Source organism: Capricornis sumatraensis, chromosome 8 (genome assembly GCF_032405125.1).
Source record: "Capricornis sumatraensis isolate serow.1 chromosome 8, serow.2, whole genome shotgun sequence".
NCBI lineage: Eukaryota > Metazoa > Chordata > Mammalia > Artiodactyla > Bovidae > Capricornis > Capricornis sumatraensis.
The window spans coordinates 93,353,547-93,364,367 of record NC_091076.1 but is presented as its reverse complement, the minus strand read 5'-3'; the positions used below and the strand labels follow the sequence as shown (position 1 = coordinate 93,364,367).

Here is a 10,821-nt window from a genome sequence, read left to right as displayed (position 1 = left end):
AATGCAGGAGACCTGGGTTCGATCCCTGGGTCGGGAAGATCCCCTGGAGAAGGAAATGGCGATCCACTCCAGTACTATTGCCTGGAAAGTCCCACGGACAGAGGAGCCTGGTAGGCTACAGCCCATTCCATGGGGTCGCAAAACGTCGGACACGACTGAGCAACTTCACTTTCACTTTACCAGCACGAGAGCTGAGTGCAGTTGTCCCGTGGTACCTGGGCAGATTCCCACAGCGGCTGCTTTTCCCACCACACTGTCCGGTGCACTTAGATCAGCGCCCAGCACCTAGATCTTGGTCGAATGCCAGAGTCAATGGGAAAGGACGAAAGAAGGTAATATGGGGAAGTCGTTCCGGTTTATACATGATCTGAACTTTGTGCTGACCTGAACAGCCTGCCTTGTGTATCCAAAAGACACAGTGGCTCTTACTTGAGGCCCTCTTTTCTCTTTTAAGTAATAATAACTCCAAGTAATAATGCAACTTCAGTGGCACTGACCTCTGTCAGTCAGTCACCTGTATAAATGAAATCCCAATACGACCCACACACAGACTGAGTTTAAAGCCCATCATTTTCTTTTTTTCTTTTAATTTTTATTTTTACTTTATTTTACTTTACAATACTGTATTGGTTTTGCCATACATGGACATGAATCCACCACGGGTGTACATGCGTTCCCAAACATGAACCCCCTCCCACCTCCCACCCCGTATCATCTCTATGGATCATCCCCTTGCACCAGCCCCAAGCATCCTGTATTCCGCATCGAACATAGACCGGCGATTCGTTTCTTACATGATAGTATACGTGTTTCAATGCCATTCTCCCAAATCATCCCACCCTCGCCCTCTCCCTCAGAGTCCAAAAGTCCGCTCTACACATCTGTGTCTCTTTTGCTGTCTCGCATACAGGGTCATCATTACCATCTTTCTAAATTCCATATATATGTGTTAGTATACTGTATTGGTGTTTTTCTTTCTGGCTTACTTCACTCTGTATAATCGGCTCCAGTATCATCCATCTCATTAGAACTGATTCAAATGTATTCTTTCTAATGGCTGAGTAATACTCCATTGTGTATATGTGCCACAGCAAATGAAGCAACTGACAAACAACTAATCTCAAAAATATACAAGCAACTTATGCAGCTCAATTCCAGAAAAATAAACGACCCAATCAAAAAACGGGCCGAAGAACTAAATAGACATTTCTCCAAAGAAGACATACGGATGGCTAACAAACACATGAAAAGATGCTCAACATCACTCTTTATTAGAGAAATGCAAATCAAGACCACAATGAGGTACCACTTCACACCAGTCAGAATGGCTGCGACCCAAAAGTCTGCAAGCAATAAATGCTGGAGAGGGTGTGGAGAAAAGGGAACCCTCTTACACTGTTGGTGGGAGTGCAATCTAGTACAGCCACTATGGAGAACAGTGTGGAGATTCCTTAAATTGCAAATAGAACTGCCTTATGACCCAACAATCCCACTGCTGGGCATACACACTGAGGAAACCAGAATAGAAAAAGACACATGTACCCCAGTGTTCATCGCAGCACTGTTTATAATAGCCAGGACATGGAAGACAACCTAGATGTCCATCAGCAGATGAATGGATAAAGCCCACCATTTTAACCTAGACTCCAAATGGATCTCGGTGGCTTGAAGTGGGAACTGCCTGAAGTCAGAAGACATGAATACAGGAGTGACCTTAGAGATAGCAGGAGAAGGCAAGTGTGTACAGACAGAAGATCTCACTCCAGAGTGAAAATGAAGGGTTAAAAGCAGCTGCACTTAGGCTAATGAACTAAAGACCCTCTTAGAGAACTGGATAGAGCAGGCAAGTTTTAAGCTCCAGCGTTGGCATTTTACCCTCTTACAATAATCAGCATGTAGGCAAACTTGAAAACCTCCCCGAGAAAAAATAAAAAGAAAAGAAAACTTCGCTGAGATAGCCAAACGCTTTACAGGGAAGGGCCAGTTTCTGCCTTTGGGTATTTCCGTGAGTGTCCCCAAAGGGGTGCACCGTTCCTGGAGATACTGCAATACCAGGTCAATGCGTGGAGTGGACGGAGCAAGCTCCTATTCCAACTCCCTGCTCCAAAAATCCTTTTAATATATTGTCCTCGGATAGAGGACGTATCAGATATTAAACTGATAAGAACAGATACTACACTTGATCTTAGCCAAAAGGCCGAGAAGCGATGCTGTGGCACCGCCCGTCGCTGTCACCGTCCTGCTGTCGTGCATGTTGCACTCAGGGTGACCGGGTCCCCGCTCACTCCAGGTCTCCCTTCCTTGGGCTCGTTGACAGTGCTCTGGCGGCGCTACACCAGACGCTCGAGCAGAAGTTGGATTCTCCACATTGTAAACGAGAAATTCCGCATCCGCTGTGGCTTTGTGGTTCTCTGGCGGAAGCGCCGTCTCGAATCTGCATGCCCCGCCCTCTGTCGCCAAGAAGGCGTGGCTCCGGCGGGACCGCAGCGCCCTGGGGACGGCCTCCGGGCGGCGGCAGGGGAGCTCGTCCTTGGTGCTAGTGGAGAGGAGACACCCGACCGGAGAGGGTGCGGGGTGGCCGGCGAGAGGGACCCGTGCGACGAGCTGTTGGCCGAGAGTTTTCCTGAAGACACTCAACTCGCTAGAAACGCCCGGGCTGCAGTGTGTTACAGAGGCCTCTGCGTGCGGAGAGAGGGGCTCCGTAGGGTCGGGTGTGTGGAGGGGGCTTCCCGGCCAGGCGGAAGGCGGATGGCCCACAGTGGGGAAGGGAGGGGGCGTGTGGATGCGGAGGGCGGGGCCGGGCCGCGGGAGGGGTTCACTGCAACTCCAGCGCCCTCGTCCTTCGGTGCCTCTAGGAACCAAAGCGATCCCGGGCTTCCTACCGAAAGCTCCCTCCGCCAAGGACCTCGTTTCCTTGCCTGTCCTCCCCAGCTGTAGGCTTCGCTGGGGCCTCAGATTGTCAAGAATCCGCCTGCAAGGCAGGAAACCTGGGTTCGACTCCTGGGTCGGAAGATCCCCTGGAGGAGGAAACTGCAACCCACTCCGGTATTTTTGCCTAGGAAATCCAGTGGACAGAGGATCCTGGCGGATCACAGGGTCCCAAAGAGTCGGACACTCAGTTCAGTTCAGTTCAGTCGCTCAGTCGTGTCCGACTCTTTGCGACCCCATGAATCGCAGCACGCCAGGCCTCCCTGTCCAGCACCATCGCCCGCAGTTCACTCAAACTCACGTCCATCGAATCGGTGATGCCATCCAGCCATCTCATCCTCGGTCGTCCCCTTCTCCTCCTGCCCCCAATCCCTCCCAGCATCAGAGTCTTTTCGAATGAGTCAGCTCTTCGCATGAGGTGGCCAAAGCACTGGAGTTTCAGCTTTAGCATCATTCCTTCCAAAGAACACCCAGGGCTGATCTCCTTCAGAATGGACTGGTTGGATCTCCTTGCAGTCCAAGGGACTCTCAAGAGTCTTCTGCAACACCACAGTTCAAAAGCATCAATTCTTCAGCGCTCAGCTTTCTACACAGTCCCAAGTCTCACATCCATACATGACCACTGGAAAAGCCATAGCCTTGACTAGACGGACCTTTGTTGGCAAAGTAATGTCTCTGCTTTTCAATATGCTGTCTACTTAGAGACTAAAAACAAGAAGAAACATTCTGTTGATCTGAGCTGTCACAGCCACTAGCCACATGCAGCCAGGGAACGCTGGGCAGGTGGTTCCTCCGAATTCAGAGGTACCACTGAATCCAGAGGTACCAAGAATTCAAAGGTTTCCACTTTCAAGTGGAAGACACACACGGGATTTCAAAGACTTAGTATTAAAAATTGTAACATATCTCTGTGATGTCGATATTAATTACATATTGAAATATTTTGTGGTATCTGGTTTGTAGAGGGGGGTGGGGAGGGTGTGTGCCAGAGGGTTTGCAAGAACCCTGAGGAGGGATGGGATGGAAACCTCCCTGCCTTGTCATTGAAAGCATGGAGCTCTAACCACTGACCACCAGAGAATGTCTGAGATATCTTGAGTTAAAGAGCATATTAAACTTAATTTCACTAACTTCTCTTAATTTTTTTATATGCCTAAGAATATTTGCATTTACCTGCAGGGGGGAATACCCTCTTGGTTCAGAGGCTATGCCTGAGCGCTTGCAGTGTGGGAGACTGCATTCCATCCTTCGTTGGAGAACTGGGATCCCAAAAGCCACACAGTGTGGCCAAATCAAAAACAAAAAACAAAAAACAAAAAACCGTTGTGCGTGTGCCTCACATATTTCTTGAAAGCACTGTTACAGATGGAAGTGCTGAGAGGCTAAGCATCTTGCCTAATGTGAAAAGAAGTAAGGATTTGCATTCAAGCATCCTGCTATCCACTGGGGCCTCAGGAGTTTCAAACCGGGAGCCCTGATATTTTAATTGTGAATGATAAGAACGCCTCTCTGATGAGGGTACTTGTGAAGCTACACGAGGAAATGCAGTACGTCGGAATGTCTTAATGAGTATATCCTGGGGAAAGTCACTTCCTGCCTGTAAAACAGAAATGATTCCATTTGAAGTCTTGCAGACTATCTACACCTACTCACCCTGAGCCTCCTGTTTCACATCCTGCTCTCCCTGGTCTTGTATTTCTGTTGGCTGCCAAGTGGCTTTGACATCCATGATGCTCACGTGGCATAGATACACGTGTAGATATGGACACAGACACATAGAATGTAGGTATGTTCACAAATATACAGCCATTAGTGCTGTATTGTCTTTCACCTTGATCGTAAACCTTTTGTTTGCTGGTCTATTCCGAGCACCTAGTGCTCTGAATATACTTGATTTTTGAGGAATATGTGTTGAGTGACTGGATGAGGGTCCAATGAGACGATGTATGCTGTGCTTAGGCTGGGTCTGACAAAGTCTTCAAATTTCTGAATCAGACATTTTGAAAGGAGGCCCCAGCTCTGTGTTTATCAAGTCCTCCAGATGATTCTGACAAATCCCCAAATTCGAGCATGCACCCATTCATGTGGGCCAAACAACATGGGTGACTTGACAGAAATCTATGAGATCATGAAGCTGAATCAGGGGCTTCTCGGTGGTCCAGTGGTTAAGTATTCGCCTCCCCGTGCAGGGGACACAGTTTGATTCCTGGTCTAAAACTGAAATTCCCTCACTCATCGAGGCAACTAAGGCAACAGATTTGCTCTAGTGCTCTGGAGCCCGTATGTCACAACTAAGACCCAAAACAGCCAGAAAGTAAATGCACATTTAAAAAGCTGAATCAAACATGTACGGTCTCTGGGGATTGGCCCCTGTTGTGAAAGCTCTAAAGATTCCCTCAGCTCGGATAACTGGCCGACAGCGAGTTCCCTGCACAGCGTGAGTCTGGCTTTCTCCCCTCAACTCACCTCCCTGTCTCTCTCTGGTGGGCTTGTTGCTCCCCCCTCGCAGCTGTTGGCTGTTGCTCCCACGGCACTGTCACCCTCTTGGGGCTATGACTGCTGTTCCTTCCTGATCACCCAATGCCCTCTTGATGCCAAGGTCTCCCCAGGTGCCACTGTCCTGTGAAGGTGGAAGCTGGAATCTGTCCCCCGGTGGAATTGTCTCCTAAGAGACCACAACCTGCTGCAACCTTATCCATCCTCCAGCCTCCTCCCACCTCTGCCTTGCTGGCACCAGCTATTAGACCCTCAGGAAAAGCATAAGAAATGTCACTGAAATCAGATTTCCTGCTCAGAAAATGTTCATTTACATCTCATTTTACCTCTACCAAAAACACTTGAAAGGGGTGGTTTTTCCATTCCCAACCTCAAACCGCAGTGAACGTCCAGTCTGAAAAGAAGACTCCAAGGGAATTCCCTGGCAGTTCAGTGGTTAGGACTCCATGCTTTCACTGCCAAAGGGAAGGGCTCAATACCCGGTAGGGGATCTAACATCCCACAAGCTGGGTGGCATGGCCAGAAAAAGAAACAACCAACCAACCTCAGGAGGGAAAGGAACCTGTCCAACACCACACCACTTTGCTTCAGAATTAGGCAGTGAGAGAAGACTCATCCACCAGGGGGCAGCATCTGTTTCTTATCTGCCCTGGCCTGGACTCTGGGACTTGGTTTTGGATGAGTTGCCTGTGAATGGGCCCCTGGCAGGGCGAAAAGGGTGTCTAAGGGCCCCTCCCCCTCAGTTTTTCTTTCACATTCAAAGGAGTAGGTTGTGTTCTCCCCATTTTATTCCTTCTCTTCTTGGCCTTGAAATCTTATTTCCCAAACCAAGGATGTAACCTGTGTCCTGTACAGTGGAAGAACAGAATTGTAACCCTGGACCACTGGGGAATTCCCTCTCCAATTTATTCTTGAGGAAGCGAAGCAGGAATTTGAAATTCGTGTCTTTGTCATTCCCTGGCGGAAGCCGCTCTTGGACCTCATCTTCCCTCCCATCCCTCCTCCTGCAGACTCCTCTCCTCCCTTCAGTTGTGCACTCAGACAGGTCCTCAGTTGGGATGCAGTGGAGACAAGGATGCCCTCAGAGCTTCCTCAGTGAGCTCCACCCACCCTGTACCCTCCCCTACTCCAGAGCCTGCGTTGTCCTGGGGAAAGGGACCTGGAATCATCTAAGCTCCTCATTACATGTTGAGGAAACCAAAGCTCCAAGGGGGCAGGTGGCTTTTCCAAGCCAGTTCACTTGTCAGGACAGGATCATGATGACTCTGATCCCAGAGTGTAGTCCACCAGGCCTTAAGGAAGGGCCTCTCTCTCCAGGGTTATCCCTCTCATGACCTCTGTTTTTCTCCTCTAAGAAATCCCTCTTCCCCAGTAAGGCCTGAGGGTTCAGTATTACCCAGACCTTGCCTGGAAATACAGGTGTTTTAGGTATCCCTCCCAACCCCCAAGGTGTCAGGAACCCCAGACCAGGAAACTCCCAGCTAAGGCTGGGTGCTTGGTTCCGACACTCAAGGAAACTCTTGAGTACATTTAGTCAATCCGTCATGTAGTCATGAATCATGGAAGATTTCCTGATTGCCTACTGGGTGGCAGGCACAGTGTTGGGCACTGTGGAACTGCATCTGAGAACAACCAGCTTCTGGCTCAACGCTTAGTCTGGTGGGGAGACAGCTCTGAGGAAGACCCTCCACAGAGCCACTGGAATCTGACCCAGGTCGGGGAGCCAGTGGGAGGAAGCAGGTAGGTCCCGGCTAGTCTGTCCTTCTGTCTGGAATGCTTCCTTGCCTCCTGGCCACTTAAACTTGCCTCTGATGTCACCATTGGAGAGACCTTCATGAGCAACCCCTCCTCCACGTAAAATAGCTCTCCCTTGAGTCACTCGCCAGCACATTTCCCTGTTTTATTTTCCTTGATGGCTTATGTCACTATCTGAAATGACCCTCTAGAGTCACTGTCTGTCTCCCTATTTCTTACTCTAATGTTCACCCTGTGAGGGCAGGTCCTTATCCATTTCACTGAGGCCTTCAACTTGGCAGGCACTCCATCCATGAATGCTCAAAGTAAGAAGGTCTGAATGTTCTCTCTAGGGAATCCTCCAGTGCACTCTGTCCTGGGCTTAAGGCCTGCAGAAGTGAGGCTGCCAGGAAACAAAATAGTCATTAATGGAGGAAGATGATTCCAGGTCCCTTTCCCCATGGGCTCCAGGCTGGATGTGGAGATGGGGACTGGAATTCCCATTTAAAGGATACTGGACTGGGCCAGGCCCCAGTGTTGCCCTGACAAGCTGGGTCCCTTCCTTCACCCCCACTTTGTCCACTTCCTCCTTGCCATTTTTTGTCAATGCCTTTCCTGGCAAAGGGAAAGGGTGAAGGACGGGGGGAGAGACTGCCAGTTTCAGGTCTCTTATCTTTAATCAAGTGACAGGTTCCCTCTTGGGTGAGAGGCCCAGGAGATGGAAGAGAGGAGCTAGGAAGTTTCAAAGATTGTCGAGGAAACAATATCTGTGAAACAGATATTCACAGCCCACTTCAGCTAATTTCTAGCTGGGTGACTTTCACAAGTTACTTAACCTTTCTGTTCTTCAGCTTTTTTTTTTTTAGGGAAAATACACTTGGGTGGAGCGGAGAGTTTAAAAAATTCCTAGAGCTTAGGATCTTCCTCTGGGGACTCCAGCAAACCCACACTGTTTCAGAGATCTGTTAGGTGTTGGGAGCAGTGCCTCGTTCACAGGATAGAAAAAATAATCCCGTATGAAAAAGAAACAAAAGTAGTAAGAGATCTGGACACCTCCTTATTACAGTAGTTTGAAAGTTAAAGGAAAATTTGCATAATATTGATCCATGGATATGAGCCTCACAAGAAACAGTACCCTCCTAGGTAAACCACCCCAACAGGGCAACAGAAAATCACACGTTGGTAAAACAAAACAGAAACCTTCACGTGAGACAGGTACGCAGAGCAAAACAAGGAAAACACTGAAAAAGATGTAACAAGCCTGTTGTTCATACTTTCTCTTTCCCCTGAGAGGCTGCACCATTCCTGCAGGTACTACAATACCAAGTCAATGGGTGGAGTGGACGGAGTAAGGTTCTCTTCCAACTCCCTGCTCCAAACATCCATTTACTAAAATGTCCTGGCATAGAGGATGTGGTGTTGTTTCGTGGTGTTCGGTTGCTAAGTCCTGTCTGACTCTATGCATCTCCGTGGATTGCATCACGCCCAGACCTCCCGGTCCTTCAGTATCTCCTGGAGTTGGTCAAACGCATGTCCATTGATGTGGTGATGCCATCCAATCATCTCATCCTCTGTCTTCCTTCTCCTGCCTTCAGTCTTTCCCAGCATCACAGTCTTTTCCAGGGAGTGGGTTCTTCCCATCAGGTGACCAATGTATTGGAGCTTCAGCTTCAGTGTCAGTGCTTCCAAGGAGAATTCAGGGTTGATTTCCTTTAAGATGGACTGGTTTGATCTCCCTGCGATCCAAGGGACTCTCAGGAGTCTTCTCCAGCACCACAGTTCCAAAATTCTTTGGCCTCTGACATTTTTATAGCCCAGCTCTCACATCCCTCCGTGACTACTGGAAAGACCATACATAGCCTTGACTATAGGGACCATTGTCAAAAAAGTGATGTCTTTGCTTTTTAACACGCTGTCTAGGTTGTCGTAGCTTTCCTGCCAAGAAGCAATCATCTGATTTCCTGGCTGCAGTCACCATCCTCAGTGATTTTAGAGCCCAAGAAGAGGAAATCTGTCACTGCTTCCACATTTCCCCCTTTCAATTAGCAATGCAGTGATGGGGCTAGATGTCATGACCTTAGTGTTTCTACTATTGAAGGTTTTTTTTCAAAATTAATTATATATTTTTGACTGCACTGGGTCTTTGTTGATGCTAGAGTCTTCTCTAGTTACCAGCGGGGACTACTCTCTAATTGTGGTTCATGGGCTCTAGAGTACAGGCTTGGTAGTTGTGTCAAAGAGGCTTAGTTGCCTCAGGGCATGTGGAATATTCCTGGACCAGGAATTGAACCTATCCCTTGCCATTTCCAAGCGGATTCTTAATCACTGGGCTAGGAAGGAAGTCCAGTACTGAGTTTTAAGCCAGCTTTTTCACTCTTCTCCTTCACCCTCAGCAAGAGTCGTTCGTTCTGGCTTATTCATGATCTGAACTTTGTGCTAACCTCAAAGCCTGCCTTGTGTATCCAAAAGACACAGTGGTCTTACTTTAGGCCCTCTTCTCCTCAGAACTCTAAGGAATAACACAACTCCGTCAGTGGCACTGACCTCTGCTTGTCAGTCAGTCACCTGGATAAATGAAATCCCAGTACAACGGACACACTGAGTGGAAAGCCCATCATTTTAACCTCGCCTCCAGGAAGAATCCGGTGTTTCTGAGCAGGAACTGCTTGAAAACAGGAAACAAAACACAGAAGTAATGTTAGAGATTAAAAGAAGGTGGGGGCATAGCTTGTATGAAGTGAGAAATGAGAGCGGGAAAACCAGTTTCCCACGACTGGTAAGGCAGAAAGCAGTAATTTTCAGGAAAGTAGAGACTTAAGCATACGTTTTAAACTACACCTGCCAAACTGTAGGAAAACAAAAAACCAAGCTCTCAACCTGAGTGATTTCAGAGAAAAAGCCGATTTCTGCCTTTGGGTACTTCCTTAAGGGTCCCCGAAAGGGTGCACCGTTCCTGGAGATACTGCAATACCAGGTCGATACTCGGAGTGGACGGAGCAAGCTCCTATTCCAACTCCCTGCTCCAAAAGTCCTTTTAATATATTGTCCTCGGATAGAGGACGTATCAGATATTAAACTGATAAGAACAGATACTACACTTGATTTTAGCCAAAAGGCCGAGAAGCGATGCTGTCGCACCGACCGTCGCTGTCACCGTCCTGCTGTCGTGCATGTTGCACTCAGGGTGACCGGGTCCCCGCTCACTCCAGGTCTCCCTTCCTTGGGCTCGTTGACAGTGCTCTGGCGGCGCTACACCAGACGCTCGAGCAGAAGTTGGATTCTCCACATTGTAAACGAGAAATTCCGCATCCGCTGTGGCTTTGTGGTTCTCTGGCGGAAGCGCCGTCTCGAATCTGCATGCCCCGCCCTCTGTCGCCAAGAAGGCGTGGCTCCGGCGGGACCGCAGCGCCCTGGGGACGGCCTCCGGGCGGCGGCAGGGGAGCTCGTCCTTGGTGCTAGTGGAGAGGAGACACCCGACCGGAGAGGGTGCGGGGTGGCCGGCGAGAGGGACCCGTGCGACGAGCTGTTGGCCGAGAGTTTTCCTGAAGCCAAGGTCGCAAGACTCACTCGCCAGAAACGCCCGGACTGCAGTGTGCGGAGAGAGGGGCTCCGTAGGGTCGGGTGTGTGGAGGGGGCTTCCCGGCCAGGCGGAAGGCGGATGGC

The 10,821-nt window shown here is 49.2% G+C and overlaps 2 non-coding genes across 2 annotated transcripts; both read right to left on the bottom strand.

Annotated features, from left to right (window-relative positions):
• Positions 1 to 2,018: 2,018 nt before the first annotated feature.
• LOC138084941 (U2 spliceosomal RNA) lies at positions 2,019 to 2,209 on the bottom strand. The gene has a single exon (XR_011145336.1). It is a non-coding gene; the product is annotated as a U2 spliceosomal RNA (small nuclear RNA).
• A 7,886-nt stretch (positions 2,210 to 10,095) lies between these two features.
• Positions 10,096 to 10,286, bottom strand: LOC138084949 (U2 spliceosomal RNA). Its single transcript, XR_011145344.1, has one exon. It is a non-coding gene; the product is annotated as a U2 spliceosomal RNA (small nuclear RNA).
• Positions 10,287 to 10,821: the final 535 nt, after the last annotated feature.